This window comes from Strix uralensis, chromosome 4 (assembly GCF_047716275.1).
Source record: "Strix uralensis isolate ZFMK-TIS-50842 chromosome 4, bStrUra1, whole genome shotgun sequence".
Taxonomy (NCBI): domain Eukaryota; kingdom Metazoa; phylum Chordata; class Aves; order Strigiformes; family Strigidae; genus Strix; species Strix uralensis.
In genome coordinates this window covers 80303125-80325347 of record NC_133975.1, presented here as the reverse complement: position 1 = coordinate 80325347, position 22223 = coordinate 80303125, and the positions used below count along the sequence as shown (strand labels likewise).

At 42.5% G+C, this 22223-nt stretch overlaps 1 protein-coding gene across 3 annotated transcripts in view; it reads right to left on the bottom strand.

The window, feature by feature from the left end:
* SMAD1 (SMAD family member 1) overlaps positions 1-20842 on the bottom strand; it is a 48443-nt gene extending 27601 nt beyond the window's left edge. Inside the window, exon 1 of one of the 3 annotated variants that reach the window (XM_074867404.1) lies at positions 20514-20842. The gene's annotated coding sequence lies outside the window, so the exon portion shown is untranslated. Of the gene's footprint in view, positions 1-403; positions 528-18842; positions 18976-20513 lie in introns of those variants that run through there. The other 2 variants (XM_074867406.1, XM_074867405.1) reach the window with 2 other exon arrangements.
* Between the last annotated feature and the right edge of the window lie 1381 nt (positions 20843-22223).

Here is a 22223-nt window from a genome sequence, read left to right as displayed (position 1 = left end):
GGAACTCCACCTATGAAGAAGCCCCTGCTGTGAGCAGTAAATTTCGTACTTGCCTGGGCTGGGAGCAGACAAAAGGCTTTATAGGGGAAGTAGGAGAGACCCTGCACTGGCAGGGAGGGGAAAATGAGACAAAGAGCACTAAACCACTGATTTTCAAACAGAGCATGAAGACAGACAGGAAATGTATCCTGGACTGGATACCAACAGGTTGCAGAGGAAGGGGGAAGGGGAAAAGGATATGAATGTTTTTGCTGCCATCAAAAAGACACAAAAAAACCCCAACCAACCAGCAACGTATACACACACAGAATAGGTGTCAGCACACCCACGTCAGACAGAATTTCATAGCTATACTAAGAAAAGAGTGCAGATCTTAAAATTTTAAGTGTTATGCCACACTTACCCTCTTGACTATCATGCATTGTAATGGTTTTGTAGCATACCACTATACTTGAAGCACTTTAAGCTGAAAACCATCCACTTGATTCCAATTAATTTGTCACTAAAACAATTATCTAATTGCAAAGGTTCAGTTTTATTAGTCTGAATGCATAAACTATATTTATGTGAACAATGATTATGGACTAAGACACAGACCATGTCTACCTGTACTTTGTACTTCCCATTCCTTTTATGCTAAGAATTGTATTTGAAATAAAGTCAATGCAATGGAAGATTTGCATGAACCTGGGGCAAATTTGAGAATTTATTTTGTTACCTGGGCATGTGCTATACTGTTAAATGAACTGAAACTCCATTACTGTCACTGACTGTACCCCGGGTGTACTCTATCCTTACACGCACTGTAAAGTGCTTTATTAAAATGCTGTGCTAATTTAAGAACCGTATAACCAGAACCCCAGTACATATGCTTCAAATACGTTTGTAACAGAGTTATTCTCTTATACAGTCTGTATCTCAACCAGTATTCTAAATATCTTTTTTCTGTATCTTTCAAAAGATACAAGTTCCACACACAAAAGTTACAAGTTCCATTGGTATATCACCAAGTAATCAAGTCACGCTTTCTACTTCACATTCCTTCAAATTAAACAAAAAATAATCAAAAGACCTGAGTTACATTCTAATAAAAAAAAAAGTACAAAGTCTAAATCTCGATCCAAACTTCTTTCAACATTGATAATGAATGTAGACATGGTTCTATCTAGGCCTGACCCATTTCCACCAAGCTACTTTAAAAATAAGTGGCCAACCTACTTGCTTGGAAAAGAAAAAAGTCCCTTCTACTAAGACCGTATGTTTATACCAGTGCCTGAAAATACAACCCTAACATGAGCTAGTATACAAGCTCTGCAAAGTCTAAGACAACATCATATGCAGCCCCAAGCAGTCAGACCACAGGAACAGATTTTCTGAAGTTTTTGGATCAGATCCTTCAGCACACAAGTCCCACTCCCACAACCATACACTCCAAAACATATTTCACCATTACAATCAAAGGTATTATCTTAACAGCTGGCATCCCTGCAGCAACAACTGCAGCAAGAAATGCGCTGGGAGCAGGAGGAATAGCTTTAGGTGCAGCACTTGTAGATATGCTCTGAAATAATGCAGCTGAGCAGGACCTAGCCAAACACCAGTCTCCAGCCCAGGGACTCCTGCTGAAGTCCTGCCTGCCCGAACAAAGCCTAAGCACACTCCAAATCCTGAACAAGCCACAAGATAAAGGGGGACAAAACCCACAGGCTGCTGTATACTACTCACACTAAGCTCCAATACCAGTATTAAGCTTAAAAAAACAAACAAAAAAGAGGGCAGCGTAGGTGGAGTTTTTCGCTTCCAAGAAGCAGAGAATGCATCCGCAGCGCTGAGCCCTTGCCAGTACATTCCGTTTCCCTTTCTGCCACTCTTGGTTTTTGCAGTGCATCATTTCCTGTATTACTTTCGCACAAAGTGGTCTTATCAGCTGGAAGTGCAAAATAAAGATTAAACCATGAGTCAGCAGATGACACAGTCCGCACCTTTCTTCCCCAAATACACATGTCCTTCTGGGAAAGCAGGAGGTAGTATTTCCAATAGCTGAGTGACCACCAGCCCTTGAAGGGTACGTTTATCCACCAGGTACGGGTGAAACAGAAACCTAGGCCAAACAACAGGACACTCTCCAAAAGGCAGCCTGGAATCAGTTTAAAGGATATTGAGTTGTTACCCACTTATCAGTCACTTTTTACACAGCAAAACTCGTGCACTCTTCATTATGCGTTCTGTTTGCTAATGGATGAGTTGGAATCAAGAAACTTCTTTTAAATCCCAGTGCTGCTATTTATATTTGCCTTCCTTCACTGCTGCTGTCTTTTGTGTAATCTCTGGACTAACACACTAACCTGCACGCAGCTTGTGAGAAGCCTATTAAAAAAGTGAGCATTGGATATATAGCTGTTTAGCCAGCCTTGTATTTAAACAAACATTATTTAGGCAAAATGCCTAAGAGTGAAGTTCTATTTTTCTAGCCCTCAAAGAAGAGATAGTTACTCTGTCAGCAACACTAAGCAGACAGTAAAATATTCAATGAGACTGTTTTCAAATTCCCACAGGAGATCCCATAGGAAACTATCCCACTTTGCATAAATGACTGTTTTTGGTGGGTGGAGAAAGGGTTAGGACAATTAGATGATCCTCTCCCGGGGGAGGGGGAAGTGAAACAACTCCTAGCCCAAGTTTCAGGCAAACAAGAAGCAGCTCTAACTATTCTACTAATTTCATTATTTGTATTACAGGCTCAGTGATGCAGGGAAAAAGGATCCTATTAAATATTTTTAATATATGCTCAGTATAGTTAGACATAAAAATGGGCAGGAATCACAGTAAAGAGAATCTACATAATTGTTAATGGAGAAAACCATCCAGTCTTTGACTACATTTTAAAAATTCAATTTATTTTATTCAACGTACCTTCTCCCAGCGTCCATTACTTATTGACAATATAAAGAAACAACAAGCAGAGATATTTTAATTCGCTTCTTTAAAAATATTTGGTAATTTTCCTTCTCTGAAAGACACATTTTTTCAGCAACTCACATACTCAGTACAATATTTAAACCTTTTTTTTAAAAAAAAAAACAAAAAACAAAAAACAAAATGGATTTTGGCACAGAAGCCAGGGAGTTGTCACTTTACTCCTGCAAGAACTGTTTCCATGTATTACTATAAAGTGTGCAGTCTAAGCAGCTGTAATGCTAGAATGTGTTACAACAGATTGTGCACTAACTTCCTCTGGCTCCCTCTTCTCACAGCAAGCAGCAAAAAGCTTCAATTTCTTTCTTCAAGCAATGTGACTTGTAAAACAAAAAGTCCAGAATCTTCTGCTGAATTACTCTGGTTTTAATCAAAGAGTTCTTTCTTTGCATCTTCTTATGGTAGAAGATCAGATCTTGCTCATCTTGGAAAAATGCACAGAAACCTGGTAGAAGCCTCAGTGGCATTACAATACACATGCAAAAAGAAAGCAAGTTTCATTTCAGAGTGCTGTAGAACTCATTAGAGGGTTCATACAGAACCTGACTTGGCTTCCCTTTTATTTCTGAAAAGAACAAGGAGAAAGAAGAAAAAACAATTAACTCTTTTATGTGTCTGGGCATGGTAGAAAGAATTCAAGAAAACACTTAAATAGGCAATCCTGTATTAAGTTCTGATATGTATCATATCGTTTGCGAAAAGAGGAGCACACTGGTGTTGAAAATACTTCAACATACTTAACAGGAGTAGGTGTCTTTTCCTGACACTGCATTAGACTCCCTTACCTAGGCCCAGCAAGGACAGGGAGGATATTTCCAGCCTGTTCCATGAAGCAGCCTCTGCCTTGGATCCCAAGAGACAAACCCAAACACCCAGTCTGTGAAACCTCCTCTAGGCCCACTGCTCACGCCATTTGGCTGAGGGGTTGCCCTTCCAAGAAAACCTCCCATATATCACTGTTCAGCCCACAGAGAAAATCCTTTTAGATACCTACGTGCACCCTTTAGTCCAGCAGGCAGTAGGAGAGCAAGAGTGTCACGTAAAGAGCAGGCACTGCCTGCACCCCAGCTAACTGTTAACAGCAGCCCGTACAGTTTATTGTAAGAAATATCTAGCTGTTCTCAGCAGGGCAGTAATATCTGCCTTTAGAGGAAGGACTTGCACAACTTCTAACTTATTTGATAAGCCAAATCAAATGAGTTCCAAGTGTGTCCTGAGCACCAAAGAGCAGATTCACCACTCGCTCAAAATGAGGCTTTACCAATGGAGAGGAGGGCAACAGTGACCCAAACAACAAACCCCCCACTGCTCAGTCACTCCAGAGCATGAAGAAATGACCTTATACTATCAATAACTGCCAGCTCCTTCCCAGTGTTCACCACAGTTCAAACCAAGTACAGAGTGTCCAGCCAGTTTCTACAACGAACCGCAGCTTTTCCTCCACTCGCCTACCCACTCAGCTTCTGGCAGACAAGGCACTGACCCTTGCCCTTGAAGTCTCGATTATCATGATTACAAGAGTAAAACAATAGCAAATTCTTACAAGTTTTCTGGATTTGTACTTTGCCTTCTCAAATTGAAGTTACTAGATTTGAAAGACTTACGGTAAATTCACGGTCGCTTCTCCAGAGAAACTACCCAGTTTCCATATACATTAGAAACTGAATCCTGCGTTATAATCCAACTGAAACAGCATAAAAGTCTTTGTAAGCAAATACATAATTGTGAGAACAGAACACAGCAAAGTGGCTTCCCCAGTTTAAACAGAGATGCATCAACAATTAAATTTGCCCTTTTTCTGATTAAGAACACTTCTTCCCAATGCCTTTGCAACTGTTTTGACATATTAAACACTGTAATCCTGAAAACAAATTTGAACACCACATCTTGCAAGAGCCTTACCCACACCTTCATTAAAGCACAGCTCCTCCCTTTTTACACAAAACACTAACACATTCAAATCCTGCAGTTTTCACCAGAGTTGAGAAACAATGGCAGATTTCTAGCTTGCATTGTCGAATTTTACTCATTCCTGCATTCAGATGCCCTTGAGACTCTCCGAAGTCTCTGCCAGCTCTTCCTTTAATGTCTGCTGGTCTCCTCACCATGCCGATTTGACTTGCCAAGACTACAGAAAAAACTAATACCAAGTTTGGTCAGGAAACTGGATAAGCCTGGTACACACTGGGGCTAGTACAAGTAGGACACATCAAAACGTACACCCAAGTGTACACAAATCCCTTCTGGTGTCAGCAAGCAGTTGGGACTGAATCGGATGCGTTGTCAAAGAATATCTCTAAAACCACAACTTAATATTTTAAGTGAAGTCAGGAAGGAACTGTAATTTGATGATTCAGTCAAAACTCTGGCGCAGATGGGATTACAAAACTATGAACTTCACTAAAATAACCTATAAGATGAATACAGTGCTGTGAACCACAAAATTTGCCAGAATGGTGTTCATGAGATCTTCTTTCTTCCTAAATGCTACGAAGGAGGCGACTTCATTTTTCACACTCTCTCTCCCCAAGCTGAAGGCCTCTTAAAGAAATCTTCAAATTAAGACAACACGTTCAAGAGAAAAAATTATCCAGAGAGTTGTCAAGAGACAGAATGAAATATGAGCCGTCACAGTGGGTATTTCATTGTGCATCTTTGGGGCAGGTTTATCCACTTCACTTGCGCTGTGGGGCATTTAAACTCCACATGTCATCCCACCAGGCACTAGGAGCACTCCGGAGTACAGGAGCGGGCAAGGAGCTCAGTCAGCATTGTTAGATGACACAGGCCAAATCCTGAGAAGTGAAGAACAACCTACAGACCAATTTGGAGCACTGGCTAAGGCTTTGTGAACACGGGATATCCACAACGATGCCATGACTAGTCTAGCTATTAAATTAAGTTGGAAGTCATTTTCTGAAAGGTCAAAAAGCTGGGGAAAACGGGGGGGTGGGGGTGGGGTGGTGTTTCCCTTTCATCATAAAACTCCTGTATAACTCCCTTTTTCCACAAAGACCATTCCCTTTCCTGACTTTTTGAACTGTCTTTAGAAAACAGGTGTTGTTTACAACAATAACAAACACACATCTGTGTGGGTGTGTTAATACACACAAAGGCAGGATAACTGAAACCTCTTCCTATATTTAGATCTGTCTGGTCAGCTCTAATTGCATAATTTAATCAAAACCCTCTCCAACGGAAACACATCCATATTCATCACAGGCATCAAAGGAAACATCTTTACAAACTATATCCTTTTACAAACCAACACATGGTCCCACACCACTTGTCCGATTGTTGAATTCCTCCTTTGGGAAGGGCATGGAATTTTATTTCTTTTTATCAGCTGAAAAAAAGCATTTCCCTCCAATTCATCAGCACAGGGCAGGAGGAACTTCCTTCACAGGTGAGATGGGGAAAATTTACTGACATGTCACTTTCAGGGATTTTTCTCTTTTTTTAAAGTAGTTAGATCATACATTTGCAGAATAAAGAAAAACCTTTAAAAAGGAAAAGAAAAATCCCCATTGCCACTCAGGCACCAACATTTTTGAGTAAAGCTCATAAAACGCAAGATGTGTTTTGTCTTGACAGAAAGGCACGGCCTAGCACAGACTGCATGGATTTAAAAAGGGGTTTGTCAGCCCCAGCCAGAGTCGTGCTACAATGGGGTATTTTTCAGGAGGGAACCCCACCAAATGCGCTCCAGTTATGCTCAGCTTATGCGAGCCACTGCTCCTACAAATGATTCATTTTACCAAGAGCATGCACCAATACAGTTACATCAGCTGCATTAAACCACTTCTAAAGATTGTGACCCAGACCTCATTTATCAGAGATTAAGTAAAGATGTTAAATTACAGCTCAAGATCCCCAGCTTTAAAGCAGAATGTTTCACCAAAGCAAGAGACAACAAAAACTGAGAAAGAAAAATTACTTAGTCACTAATAAAAGCATTATTAGGTCAACCCTCAGGAAAGCAGAATAAACTGATTAAAATTAAACCAAAAAAAGGAACAACGTTAAAATAAATAAATCTTTTCACCGATTAGTCCCCCATCCACCATTTATACACTTGAAATAAGAATAGTCTCTTCAGTCTGCCAATATTGAAGACATTTCAATGTACTTCATGAGATGCATGCTTTACTTTTTTAAAAGGATTCCTCTAGCTTTCCTCTTTTTTGCCTTATTTGCAAGAACTAAGGTGGTGGGTTTTGCCTTTAAATAACCTTTAAAACACTGTATCTTCATCGTGTCTTTAAAATGTCAAGAGGCAGAGTGAAAGATCTGCGCTAAATTTTGTGAAGTGTCCTGCAATTCACAACTACCATTCTGGACAGAGAAAGTGTTTAAAGATGATACAGATTTGCAAGCCAAGTTTATACAACCCAGAAACAAACATCAAGATTTGCCAGATATCTACCCTCTAATGAAACACTGCTTAATTATGGCATGCCATTAGTGGCCTTCTGAAAACCAGAACTGGACTTCAGATGACACGAAACCCAGTTTGCTCCTGGTCCCCAGGACAGGGAGCAGCAGCTGAGCTACCACATTGCAGAAGATCCTCCCTGGCAGTATCTTGGTATTTGTCAAGCCACATGAACTCACCAGACCCTTTATAAATGGAAGGAGCCAAGGTCACAGTGTTTAGAAATGCCCCTTCCACTTACATGCAAAAAAATAAGACTCTTTAAAGATTACAATTTACAGATAAATCCAAATTTATAGGGATCCTCCTGAGATCAGGTCAAGGAAACTTTGGGTTTGCATTTAAAATACACCAGCAAACACGAAGGTTGGTTGACAAACAAAAGGTTGGTCAAGGCCTTTACTGGCATGCAAGGTACAAGTCTGTGCTAACCTACACTAAAAACATGAACTGCCTTCAACTACACCCCAATGCAATCCTAGAGCAGGGTACAATGTCTCCAATATTAAAAACTATACTTGTGGAGGAATAAAGCTATTGACACGAAACTACAAAGGCACTTACAGGGTCTCTTAGTTTTACAAATGTTTTCATCCAGACAATTACTCTGCAGAGCCAAAGAAACAACCCTTGTTTCAACTGAAGACCAGGCATTAGGAGCTTTCCCCTGAACTGGCAGGCACACTTGGAACAAAACAGGTATCGCACGTTACTGTGGTTAGAGGCCAACAACCTTCCAGACGACAGTCGGTTCACCAATGAAGTCTAAAAGCTTCATTCTCAGGGGCACTTTAATCCAAAGAAGTCTACTGACTGCAACTGAATTTGCTATCAGTGCAATTTTTTCCTGCCATGCCTAAGCCTGTAAAACATTGTTGGCAAGAGTACTGTCGTAGAGAGTGCTGGGCTGCTGCTCAGATGACACAGCTTCCATCTCCCTTGGGCAAGCCACTTCCTCACGACGAGCCTTAGCTTCTCCTGCTAACAAGTGGAGAACAACACTCTTGAAAGCCATTGAATGAGAGGCAAGTATTAGACAAAGAACGCCAGGGAGGTGACCACCGGCACAAAACGTTTGCTGGCACAATGGCACCAAGACAGCTCTGTGAGAGCATGTGCTATTACCCCAAGCAACACCTCCACGCCATGGAGGAAGTCACTCGGCCAGAGGCAGCTTGCCCTGAGCAAGAACAGATGACCGCTGACCGCAGCAAGGGGTCAGAGGGTAAAGGCACCAGGGCTGAGACTGGGGCACATGCTGGCACTACTGCACTCAAGGCAGCCAACAGAAGTGCCTCCTAACTACTGCCAACAGGGCACAGCCACGCACAGACCCAGAAGTCACAGACACACCTTTCCCCTTCTAAAATCACAAACCAAGGGTGCGCCCGTACGTGAGGAGTCAGTGAGATCCGAAAAAACTGCAGGATGAGGCAAAAGCAGCTGTCACAGCCCTGTGCCAGAACATCTGCAGAATCTCACGTCAAACTGTTTTCTCATATTCCTGAGATCAAGGCTTTGGAAGGTTCTGTACAAAGGCTTCAACCCACAGATAGGAACTGATAGTTCATACAGCACTTGGGAACCGCATAGCTTGAAAGGAAGTGGGAGATATCCTCCTACATTGCTTACTGGGAATACAGAAGTTTTACAACACAACAAAACGGCTGTAATCTATCTATCTGATCCCCCAGTTATCTGTAAGCTTTTTATGATATTGGAGGAGGAATCAAACCACATAAAGAATTACTCAGTGCCCTTTCCTTATCTGTGAGCTTTTTTTATTAACAGAGCCTATATGATTCTGCTTATGGAATTAAGGAAACTTATTATTCGTTCCACCACAGTTTTCCAAGACCAGTTCAAAGTTTCAAAATTCAGATTTTGTAAAGTAGTACTGCAACCTTACTGATGAGACACCAAAACACAGTATTTCCCAAACACCACATGCTCTGCAGGGTCAGCAGCAGGCTAGCTAAAACAGCCATAATGCTTCCCAGATTTTCCGTTGCTGCCTGCTACTGAACAAACAGTCATAGCTGTCCTAGTAGAGAGGACAGAAGGATTCCAAGCCCTGAATACGTCGCAAAGTGAGACTGCAAGGATGAATTTCCAGGTCTTGCAGCTTTCCAAGTCTACTTACTTCTAGGCTGAAAGCTAGTGCACAAAAATAGCACACAACGATTTCAGACTCCTTGTCTTTAAGCTGACAATCTAGATGCCTTTAATTCTGGGGCTGAAACCAGTACTCCCCGGTTCCCAAGATAACAAGTCGTTAGCCTCAAACAACCCTGACTGCTGGCTGGCCTGGAAGATTGAGGGCCCTTGTGTCCCATGTCACAGGAGGCAAGAAGCCAGGCAAAGGTGTGATGGAAACCTGCCTATGCTAAGAAATACAAGACTTCAGCGCAAGCAGCCTGTCCCCAGTGCTCCCAGTTCTCAGCTGCTCCCAGTTCACAAACCACAGGGGATTCATTGGGTCTGACCATGAGCAAGAGTCATAGCTGATAAACTAGTGGGGACAAGGGCAAAGGGAACAGTTATCCAAGGAACTGTAGTAAACAGTCCTGGAGTGTTTATGCCAGTTACATTAGGTGATGTTTTCTGCACAGAACAAAATTTCAAAAAAGCCTGTAGCCAAACTAGAGGAAAAAAAAAAAAACAAACATTACAATCAGGTTCCCAGGGGTCTGGATAGTTCCTTGGCACAGTGGAAGGCTACAAGGGAATACAGCGAGAACCTTGCTCCAGCACTGCAACTAGGGAAAATGCCTGAAGTTTACATTTTGATTTTGTAGATAGTCTAGTTCCTTGAACTTAAGAAATCTATTACAAAGACATAATGTTTGAAGACATTAAATAGCTAGCAGTAACAAGAAAAAGTAAGGGTTTGTAAACACGTTTACCATATACAGTTAAAACATGTCCTTTCTAAGTTTTTTTTGAGAAAAGTGGATGAAAAGCCAAAAATTTAAAAGTGACTTACACAGTGGTGCAGAGCCCAGGAAAGCTACAAGCAGCGTATTCACTTACAGCACGTATCAGCTTCAGGTGCCCTAATTGTCTTCACTTGCAGTGATTTCTGGTAGCACCAGCCTGCTTTTACAGAATTTTTAATGGATTTAATATTTAGCTTTTCTCTAACTTTGTGATAATGCTGCTGCTAACAGTACCTGGTCTGCTAGCTGTTTCAAGTTATTTCATCCTCTAAAGGGGAAAAGAAAGTTTCTACTACTAAACTTGGAGGACATTCTTTTCCCCATGAGGAAAAACGTTTGTCCTATCTCATACAGAATGTGCACTAGATGTGCTCTGTTCATATGGTTGCATTAAACTAGAAAAACATTTCTAATATAGCTTGCAGTTTCTACTAGGAAAACAGCACTTGACCAGAAAAGCTTGTTTAAGTGTTCCTCCCCATCCATCCTCCCTCACCCCCCATAAAATACACTGTATCATTAATCACTGTCGGTTTGCTGCCAATATAACTACACTGGGGCTTTGTGAGCGACTTAACTGTTGGCAGTCTAACCTCACCATGCTAATCACCAGCATAAGTATCTGGGAAAAAAACCCTGTAAATTAGACCTTTCCTTGGCAAGCATATTAAGGAAGTCTTCATCTGGGAGTACTACAGTACTTGTTTATAACTGGCTACCTCCAACAGCTGCCTTGGGCCAGCACGGTCACAGGTCCACAAGCAGATGAGCAGCCTAACGGCTTCCTCCTACCCAAAGAGAAAAAGGTTCCCTTTACTCCCTTGTGCCAGCTTTGGTACTCCAACATAATTTCCCCTCTGCTTAGTCTGTCACCTTCCTAACCTGACAAAAAGCAACAACAAAAAAAAAACCATTCTGCAGAACAGCTGGATCAGCTCAGAGCAGGATGAGCACCGAAGTCACCCAGCCAGCACAGGCGAAGAAATCTGTGGCTGGGGTTGAGAGGAGCCAAACTCTTAAGAGTTCTCTCCATCCTATGGAGCCGCCACCCCCCTAATTTTAAATTATATCCAGGACAAAGAGCAGCTCACACTCAGACATGAGCACTTCAGTCAATTTGCAAAACCTCGTCTCATCCCCAGAGCAATGAGCTCTGCCCTAGCTGGTTCTGAATAACCAAAGGCTCTAGCAAGCACTTCAACCCCTCTCTGCTATCACTGTCTCCTGCTCTAGGTAACTAGACAGCAAACTTCAGAAAAAAGAGGAGCAATTTCATATCCATCTGTCCAAAAATACCACACACTACAGTGCTTTAAGCTGAGGGTATTTATAAAATATTTTCCAGATGAAATCTAATATGACACATTACAGAAACTATAATTACGTGATCTGAAGTTTTTAAGCTAATAAAGACAAAGACTTTTCCTTTGGCTACTACATCCAAGTGGAAGCATGTACAGCGACATTAGCTAGCATGGATAATAAAGAGCCTGTTATTAAGCATGCCAGACTGTAAAGCCAGCAGCGGGCAAAAATGCAAAACAGGAAACTATAATAGCCAAGATGGCGACCTATATGTAAGCCAGGTTTTCCAAGATGTTCAGCAAGGCCGACATTCACATTTTTCAAAATAGTATAGTTTGTCACTGCATTCACTAGGTAATTACCAGAATGAGGACGAAGACATAACTAATGTCTGTTTTATCTATCTCCTCAGTGATAAAAAGGCAGAAGTGTCTGATGACAAGAGGAAGGACCAAGAGACTGTGTGAAGGGAGATGAAACTCTGGTCCTCAACACTGGAGATTCATGGTGAGAGCTCAGTAAAGCCACATGAGTTGAGTCCCTGTCTCCCTCACGTCCCTGTTCCACCTCTGTGCAGGGAAGCACACACTTCAGATATGCTTGAGATTCCTGAAAAACTACACATTTGAAATTAAATCAGTGTAATCACATTATGCATTTAACAATCCCTGGAGCTATCAGGTACATGTTGTCAGGTCTATGAGAAGGTCTAGGTAAATTTCAAATGTACTTTCTTTGCTGTTGTGACAAAACAAGAATGCTGTTGTCATATAACTGGGAAAAAAGAAGCCATCTGGACACGGTCCTGGGCAACCTAGGTGGCCAGGCCTGAGTAGGGGATTGGACTGATGACCTCCAGAGGTCCCTTCCAATCTCAACCATCCTATGATTCTGTGAAGTTCTCGAAAGAACCACCTGCTAATCATTTGAAAACAAGAAGTTGGTCCACATCAGAAAAAGAATTGATTCAGGAAAACTGGACTCTGCTTGCCACGGCACAAATACAAAATCACATCAAGTGCTACTAGACAGAGGTAGGGTCTGAGCTCTATTTGCCATGCATAGGCAGAGTCATGAGAGAACTGCTTTTTAAAGTAATATGGCATTTTCACCAGGAAGTCAAACTCAATAGATTCAGTGCTATTAATCAAAAATCATACATTTCAACGAAGGATAAAAGATTTGTCCCAAATTCTACAAAAAATAGACTCACAAATTACGATGAAAATCTCAATCAGATCACTTTGTTTCCCTGATTTTGACCACTTCACCAAGTCCTATTTAAAATGGCCTGTGACCTTACTGTACTACTTTTAAGAATTTCAGATACAAACCAGGGAGAGCAGAAGGCAAAGCAGACAAAAATATAATGAGAAATAATCCCTCTCCAAATTTTACGTAACTTTTGGAATATTTTCAAAGCAGCCGGAAGTCTTCTGAATTGCCTCACTCATCCTTCCTTCACTGCTTGTACTGCTGAAGTTTGGCTTCATGCATGGCTTCATTCCACTAAAATTCAAGTCCTCATCACTGTCACCTTGCTTCACATACAGCCCTGGTAAGAAGCCACAAAACCAAACCAAAACTGCCTTCCTCAAAGTAGACTTCAGTCAGGAAACCACAACAGTGGCAAAAATATGTCAAATTTCACAATGGAGCATTTAGATATCAAGAGGAAGACCCTTCATCAAATGGAACTGTGTTTTATTGCTGAGCCAGTTTTAGTAACTTTTCAGGACATGTGAGCAGAATCTACATTCCTAAGCAGGTGCTAGTGGTCTAACTCGAAAGTAACTTTCTTGTTTCATACAACACAGCTCAGAAACCCTTGGGGGGGGAAAAAAAAAAAAAAAAACAAAAAAACCCAAAAAACCAACCCCACCAAAAAACACACAACAAAAAACAACTGGCCAACAGTGAGCAAAGGTGTTCTGCCAACTTTTCTGTCCTACCAAAATACTAGCAGAGCTTGTTGTGCAACACCTTGGGAGGGCTAGAAAGAAAAGAAAGACAAAGAGTTAAAAAACAACAAAAAAAGCAAACCAACCCCCAACCCATACACTTTTGCTATTCTTCAGCTTTATAATTTACAGGGAGGGACACCACAGAGAATTAAACCATGGAGTGAAACGGCAGGAGATATCAGTGCCACACCACCTTCCACCCTCTGTCTCACACACACTTCCAAATTAGTCTTGGGGAAAAAATTTCTGAGAACCCGCTCTCCACTCCCTCAGGAAATACAGCTAGTTACAAGCCACATATTTTATCCCTCAACATGTCAGCTGAATGAGAGTCCATACTAGTAACATACAGGTAAGACAGCAAGGACATTTGATTAATTCCTCCCACATTAATATCCAAATGAAATCTAACAGATACAAAGGTGAAATGTATTGGTAGAATAAAGTCAAATATGCAACTCATTAAGAGCATCTGACCAAACAGCAGATGTTTCCTCCTCCTATCACCCTTAGAAACACATTTAAATGGAAGCCACAATTTGTTGCAACATGATTCTCCAGTTATTTACTTCACCTTTAACCAAAACTGATTAAGCAGCATTTAAGTATTTATATATAAATAGTTATTACATACACACACCCTGATAAATTTACAGGCTGTTCTCAACTATATATAGGTTTAGTCTACCTTTATCTGATGCAAATAGTTTAACTTTCAACAGCAGTGAATGTTATTTTAAGCACTCATATATGCACATGAACACAGAGCATACCTATCAAGCGTGAATAACCCTAATAACCCAGCATAAGAATAAGTTATCTTTAAGTCTCAGGCCCTGGTTCATCACACTACGCCAGACAGAATGCTGCTATTATTGTCAATGCCTTAAAATGCTTGAAATCAGAAGTCTGAAATGATTTATAAGAAAAATATCCTCAGTAAATCAGTCTTTCCTGTAAACACAGAAGAATGAGATACTAATTCGCAATACTGAAAAAAGTGAGGAAGAAAAGCAAGCAAAAGTATGATCAGCTACGGTCACTGTATGCCCCAAGCAATCTGAACATAAAGGATTCTCTGAATTCATAGAAAACCTTTTGACCTGCTACCTAAGTGTCAGGTGTTAGCTCTGTGTGCACACATGCTTTTTTGCTTTCATCTACCTAGACAAGTTTTTAAACACGTACACCAGTCTTGCAACCTCTGTAGAAGAAACTCTGTAACGCTGTAAATCCTGAACTCCAACTCCTACTCATGCACAAAATCTGTATTAACAGGATACGTTTTCAGCTTCCCCTCAGATAGTTCTGACTGCTACATCAGTCGAAGCTGGAGGGCAGACATGACTCTTACACCCGTGCTGGGGACAGAAGCAAGGAGACAGTGAAAACTCTCGTGATTCTGTCTATAATCACTTTAGCATTGTAAAAACTTTTTAATGGGTTTCCAAGTCACCCAATACTGGATTGATAGTCCATAGATCACTTTGATGTGGATTGGCGTTTTAATGATTTTAATGACAAAAACATGCAAGTGAAATGCTTCTGAATACCATTAAGTGCTATAATTCAGACTGTCTATACTGACTTATTCAGACAGTCTCATATGCTGCCATGTTGGGAAGAGCGTTCCCTTTATAAACACAGAAATATGAAATAGTGCTTCAGAAATCACTGGCGAACCACATTAATGATCTGCTTACATGCCAAGTCAACATAATAGTTGCCTTTGGATGATACTGCTTTGAACAGTGCCTAAATATAATGACTTACATAAAGGCATGTTTAAAAATAATTTGTTTTCCTCCTTGTACTCCAGACTTTGCCTGTGCATGCTAGGGAAAGGGTGGGGGAAGAACTAAATGAGAAAGACCAGTGACATCTATTCTAATATCACTCTCCCAAGTGGATACCCCACACTGAAATTAAAGTGACATACAGTCCAGAACAATTACAGAGCTACGTTAGAATGCCTGAATTGTGCAAGTGTCCAGAATAGCTGTACTAGTCAGGTTCCCTGCACTGGCAAGTCCAGAGGGAAAAAAAAAGTTTCAATTCTTGATCTAAACTCAGTTTTTACACAGTCTCCCAAGACACAGCACTCGCAAGAAGAGTACAACTGAGTAAAGGAATCCGCACCTGCAGAAAACCCTTCGTAATCTGATGGCAGCTCAGTCCAGCAGCTGTGTCACACACAGCATGGCTATCAGGGGGCAGCACTGTGGGCACACAGCTGCGCAACACTTCCACCCCAGCAATCCTGGTGCCACAGGACCTGATACACAGCCTTCCTCCTCCCCCAAAATAAAAAAAAAAATAGAAATGGACCCAACTCAGCAGAGTTCAGCCTTACATGCACTGAATAGTTGACCTCACACAGTCTAATTAGAAGTAGTGTGGCTCAATCGTTGTTCCTGTTCAACTGCGAAGCACTTCCAAAGCCAAGACATGCAGGCATAAAACTGAAGCAGGGAGAGATCCTGTACAACCTGGGTTCATTCTGGAAAATGCTTTACATTCCTTGAAATTAGCCTGTTTATTTTATGAAATGTTTGCCTTCTCTATCCTGTTAAAAACAAAGATGCCCCCCACTCAAATACACACAAAATCAAAAAAGCTTCCGTAATGCAAATTAACATTTGTCCTCCGAGGAGGATAGGGATCTTTGTGGCAGTCATTAGCAGCCAAGAGTGTCCTTCTCCTCACCCCTGAATCCACCCTCTGCAAAGCCCTTCACAAAAGGCCCAATCTAACATTTTCTCTGGTTATTCTGAATCTTGAAGAATAGCGACATTCCAATGGAAACAATTATACAACAGCCTGCAGGGATACAACTCTATCAATTAAAAAGTATCAATTTAAAATAACTTCTTTCCCATCCCAAGCAAAACCCGCTGTTCTAACATAAAAATCCTCTATGCCGTTCTAAAGTTACACTATCGTAGCTTGAGCAAAATAGCTACAAAAGTGCAAGATGCCTGCGTAGATGAGCCTTTAAATCACCAGCGTTTCAAGCCACACTTGCCAATTTGGTGTTTTGATGTTTTAAACTCGAATTTTCTGTTCAGTAAACTTCAAAGGTAAACTTCTAGGAACTGCAAATCATCTTTATTAAGACTCATATGCATTCAATTTTTTGGGACACTGCTATACACAGAAGAAAGGCCTGTGGAAGAATACTCATCTGCAGCTACTAGAGGGAAACAAGTGAAGTTTTTATGGGCAGAACAGACATTTCCCCACTCTGAAAGCACAACTGGGTGAGTTTGTCATCAAAACCTAAACCAGAAATTAAAAAAAATAAAATAGTAGAATCACTTCATTAACCATAAAGCAATTTGTGAACTCCGATTTTCATTTTCACAGATTTTATGGCTCTCTTCAGTAAGGTGGTATCATTTATTCATCTGCATCGCTACAGCAGAAGAGAGCTCCATATCCACATTTTATAAGACACTGCACCCAAAAGACAGCTTTAATTCTTTTATCTGCCACTCAGAAAGCACCTTAGCTAAAGCACATGCTATTGAGATGCAACTGAACCTGAAGACTAATGGATCTCTCACCACTAGTGATCATTTATTTTCTCTGCCTCTCTTGTGTCCTTCAAAATTATTTTTTTTAGTTACATTTGTGACTAAAAATAAGAGCTGTTTCTCTCTTGGCTGGGAGATGCAGTGCAGAGTTCACACCAATTCAGGTATGAGGAGTTGGTTTAACCACTAATATGCACAAAACTCTCAAATCACCAAGCAGCACACTGACTAGTAAAGAAAAAGGAGTTTTAGCAGGATTTTCCCGAAACACTTCGTATTGATTTTATTAGCAGAAACAGCAAGACCTAAGATGTTTAGTATATGATAAATGTTCTGCTATCTGTGGCATGCTACCCTCTAAGCTATTTGGAGCAGAAACATGGATCTGAAGCCACAGTTGCCTTCACTAAAAAAAAAAAAATAGAATGTCCTATGCCAACCCGTACTCAAAATTACAGTCTCTGTTCTAAAATAAGTTTGGACATATAGTTGAAGATGTGACTAAGATGTTCTGACTTATACAAGAACTCAGATCTGCAGGAACATTTCAACAGGCAGTTACAAACTTTAGAAGGATAAAAATACTAGAGGGAAAAAAGCCCAAACAATTAGCTTGTTTGCCTGTTTGTCCCTTTGATGTCTGATAGCACAGTCTGCAGGTAAAGTCTAGCTGATTTCGATGCTTGAGAAGGGATATGTAAAATTCAGATACGCACTCACAACCACTTCCCCACACACACACCTCCAAGCTGCCCATGACTCCATCTATTTCAGTCACTAATGACTGCAAGAAAGAGGTTAAGAGTCAACCTAAATTGGTTCAGCATTTATTCTTCACAGGGCCACAAGCTTTAATTTCAACTACTCTTTGCACAGCTTAAATAATAAACACGGTGCGCTCTTTATTTGATTCTTAAACCACCCATATCTGAAGCACAATGGGACATGTCACAGACACTTGCTTCGCTGCCCTCATAATATGGTTTAATTATGATGACTGAACTAACGGGCTCACATCATAGACTTTTACAGGTTGACCCTGTGTCATCCTGATGTATCATTTTGCACCAGTTCAGTGCTGTAAATCAATTTAAGATCTCCAGCAGGTTGAAAAGGCTGGTAATGATGCTTTCTCTGCAGTCTCTGGGGACTCCACATTATACACAACTTACATTATTTATAAAGCTGAGATGATGCCTCCATTAGGCTTGTGAGACTACTCGAATGAGCTTTTATTTTACACACACAACTTGGGCTTCAGAGCAGAACACTGGCTACACACAATATGCAGTGCATTCATGCTTCAATTTAAAAAAAACCCAGAAAGTCACAACCCCTTCGTTTTTAAAATTTAAATCTTTATACCAAGCAAAGAAACTCATAATTTAATCCGAATAATTTCCCAGTATTCAGAAACACAATTAGGACTTTTATTAACCTTTGTATTGCTTTTCCTTACGTTCAACTCTTTACTTTGTGTTCAAACTACGGAGGAAAAGCAAACACTAAACACATCAGCTTTTAAACATTTGATTTGATAGTTAATATTTATACAGAAACAGAAAGATCTCCATCTGTGTATTCAGACACTTTTCTCACATGTACTGGATCATCTCATCTTCAAGGGTACACAAAAAAGGCAAGTTGAACAGGACTGAGTAGGAAAAAAATGTATTTGATTACATACCCAATGGTTGATGGGGTCAAAACCGAAGCAAGGACAAATCCCTACCCTTAGGGTAACCTGATCACGGCTTGAACTGATCCTCTCTGGTAGCTGTGGAAGGCTTCTGGATCACCCGAATCAAGGGAAATTTCTCTCACGCTTACAGTCAGAAGTAAATTGCAAGATTTCACCCCTAAGACCAGAGCAAGAACTTCAAAAAGGGCTTAGATATCTTTCGTTTTCATACCGATGCTCTTCCAGTCACAGTAAAGAAGCAAGCACTCAAAACTTGCACTGAAATCCAATGAGAACCTCTGAAAAGCTTCATAGCACTGCTCTCTGGTTCAATGGGGAAGTAAAATGACTATTAATCCACTGCAACAAACAAACGCACCTCCCATAATTCAGCAGAGTAATTACTGACAAGTAAAAGAAAAAAAATAAGTGAGCGTTAACACCTCAGGTTCCCTCACTCGATTTGCTCCTATTGTTTGACAGGACAAGGTGCAGACAGCGAGCCACATGATGACTCGCAGAATTACAGACACACGCCTGCAAAAAAAAAAAAAAAAAGTGGTCTCTGTGGGTTAGTTTTTAGTCTTAGCCTTAAATGCTGCTTAAAAACACATGTAACTGGGGGGGGGGGGGGGATAAAGTTTTCTCTTTTTGACTTTTCTGTATGCAAAAGAAATTTGAACTCTCAGCTATGACATGTTTGAAATACAGCTTTTTCCTAAGCACGTTAGTTTCAAGATGCCGAATCTTTAACACTGACATGTTTCAGGCACTGACCTTTTCCATTTGCTCGCATCTGAAATACACATCCACTTTTACTCCTCCCCACCTGGATCTAACACCACTTCTCCTTCCCCAAATAAAACTGTTGCCTTTTTTACATGCAGCGAGCACCATTTTTTCCTAAAATACACCAAAAAAATAGATTTTTTTTTTCCTTCGGAATAAACTCCAATTATTCAGATACCATAAAAGCAAACTGTTGTCAGACCACCTATCTTCTTCGGATTGATCTACTAACAAAAGAGCAAGCACAGCAACCCTTCCTCGATCACAACTACCACTGACTTCAGTTAATATAAAAAAAAAAAGTCAGGATTTGGCCCAGATTCTTTCGAACGCATGACTGAATATTTCCACACCAGTAAATTTTAATAAGCTTTCAAGATCTATATTCAGGATAAGATTATTTGGCTGTAGAGCCCGAGTATACGAAGAAACTACATTAAGGAGGGGAAAATCTCATGCATCCAAACCTTCTCACAGGGAGGAGAAAAAAAAATTAAGTGAACTTTCCTTGACCTCTAAGCACAGATTTGTCATTAAAGGAAAAAAAATAAAGAGGGGAAGGGGGCTGAGGGAAGAAAGGAAGGGGAGAAATTAAATTAAACGGACAGGGATACGGTCCGGCCGAGGCAAGAGGCGAAAGGCTTTCCCCTCGCAAAAACAAAGGCAGGCACTTGCCCCGTCTGGCCAGGGCTCGGCCGCGTTCCCCCGCGGGGCGCACAAAGGGGCCGGGGCCGGGCGGCGGCCGCGGCGCAGCCCCGCGGCCCCAGCGGAGGCTTCTCCTTGGAAGAGGGCGGCTTCCCGGCGGGGAAGGGACGGGAAGGAAGGGCTCTCCCTCCCGGCAGGGAAGAGAAGGGCTCTCCCTCCCGCCGGGCCCGACGCGGCACCTACCCACAAACTTCGAGCCGGGAGCGGCCGGCGGGGAAGCGGCGCCGGGTCTCCCCCGGGCTGCCGGAGGGACGCCATCATGCCGGGGACGAGAGGAGGAGAGCGGAGCTGCGCTCCCTCGGCGGCGCGGAGGAGCCGCTCCCCACAGCCCGGCCCGGCCCGACGCGGGGGCCCCCGGAGCCGGGGACCACCCGGGGGAGCGGCGGGAAGGAGGAGGAGGAGGAGGAGGAGGAGGGCGGCGCAGGCACGGCCGGCCGGCGGGGGCAGCAGGGAGAGGCGAGGCGAGAGGGACGCGAAGTTGTTACCGGCGGCCGGGCGGTGAGGGAGGGAGGGAGGGGGGGGGGGGGGGGGGGGGGCGTGGGGGGGGCCGGATCGATCTGGTCTGGCTGGCGTCAGGCAGTCGGAGCCGCGCGCGCGCCCGCCACTAGTGCGCGGCTCACCGGCACGCGCGCGCGCGCTCCCCTCTGCCTCCTTCCCGCCCCCGGCCCGCGCACGGGATCCTCTCCCCAGCGCCGGCGCGAGGCTGCGCCCGCCGCCGGCACGCGGCCGCCACTCAAGAGCGCGGCGGGAAGCTGCGGCGGCGTCAGCCCCCGTCCCCCCCTCCCCGTCCCGCTGTCATAAGCCCCAAGCACCCACCCAGCCCCCCGGCCGCAGTTGCTGGGCGGCCCGCGGAGGTGTAAAAGGCGGTTGAGTACCCGCCGGAGCGCGGCGGCTGAGGGGCTCCGGCAGCTGGGGCTTTAAGGGAAGGAAGCGCCAAGTAACTGTGAGACTCGCCGTTGAAGTTAACTCCTGTGACGCTCTGACTGGATTTCATCCTGTCTCTTGCTCACAGGTGATTCCCCAGATCAAGATCCTGGCCATAGGTACTGTTGCAGTTACTCCTAATTTCTGGAAGTAAACCTATTAAAGCGCACGAGGCTTCTTGTGCCATCAGATACACGATAGTCTCACCCCCATGGCCCTCCGAAGTGAACTTGAACTCTGAATCTGCAAGCGTCTGCTCAAAAGTGTATCTTGCTGACAGCGTGAAGCCCGCTTGAGGAACGGGAAGTCTCTCTTACCCACTAGGTTTCTTTTCAGCACCCAGATGAGCGAAGCGCAAGTAGGATCGAACTGAAACAGATTCTTTAACAAATGTTTTGGCTTTTACCCAGTCATCATTCCTGGAAGGAGATATGAAGTAACAAGTGCAAGATGTTTCTACATAGCAAAATATTACAATACACCCATACTGGCGTAATTACATCTCTATACATATACCAGTAAATTTTCACGTGCCTATGAAGTTCTAGGTATGGTATTAACCTCATTTTAAAACACGGCAAAACTGAGGCCCAGAGAACTTAAGACACAGAGAGTTTTACCAGATGAACAGTAGTCCCAGATTTACCCACCTGCCCACGCAGGTGTGTGACAAGTCTGAAGACACAGGACTGGAATGGCTTGCCCAAGGTCACAGAAGGAGCATGACAGCAGCAGTAAGAAATACCCAGTTTTATGGCTGTGACGTTATTGGCACTTCTTTCTAACTTCTTAATCTAAAATTCATCCATTTCTTTGTCACGTAAATACTACACAAATTGCAAACAGGTAAATTGTGCAACGTTGTTAGGTAGCATGCTACAACAGAAGCATAGTGAGGAACTCCTACACAGAATGATGCCATAATGTTGATGGGGGAAGCCTGGAAGAAAATTAGTATTATACTGCTTA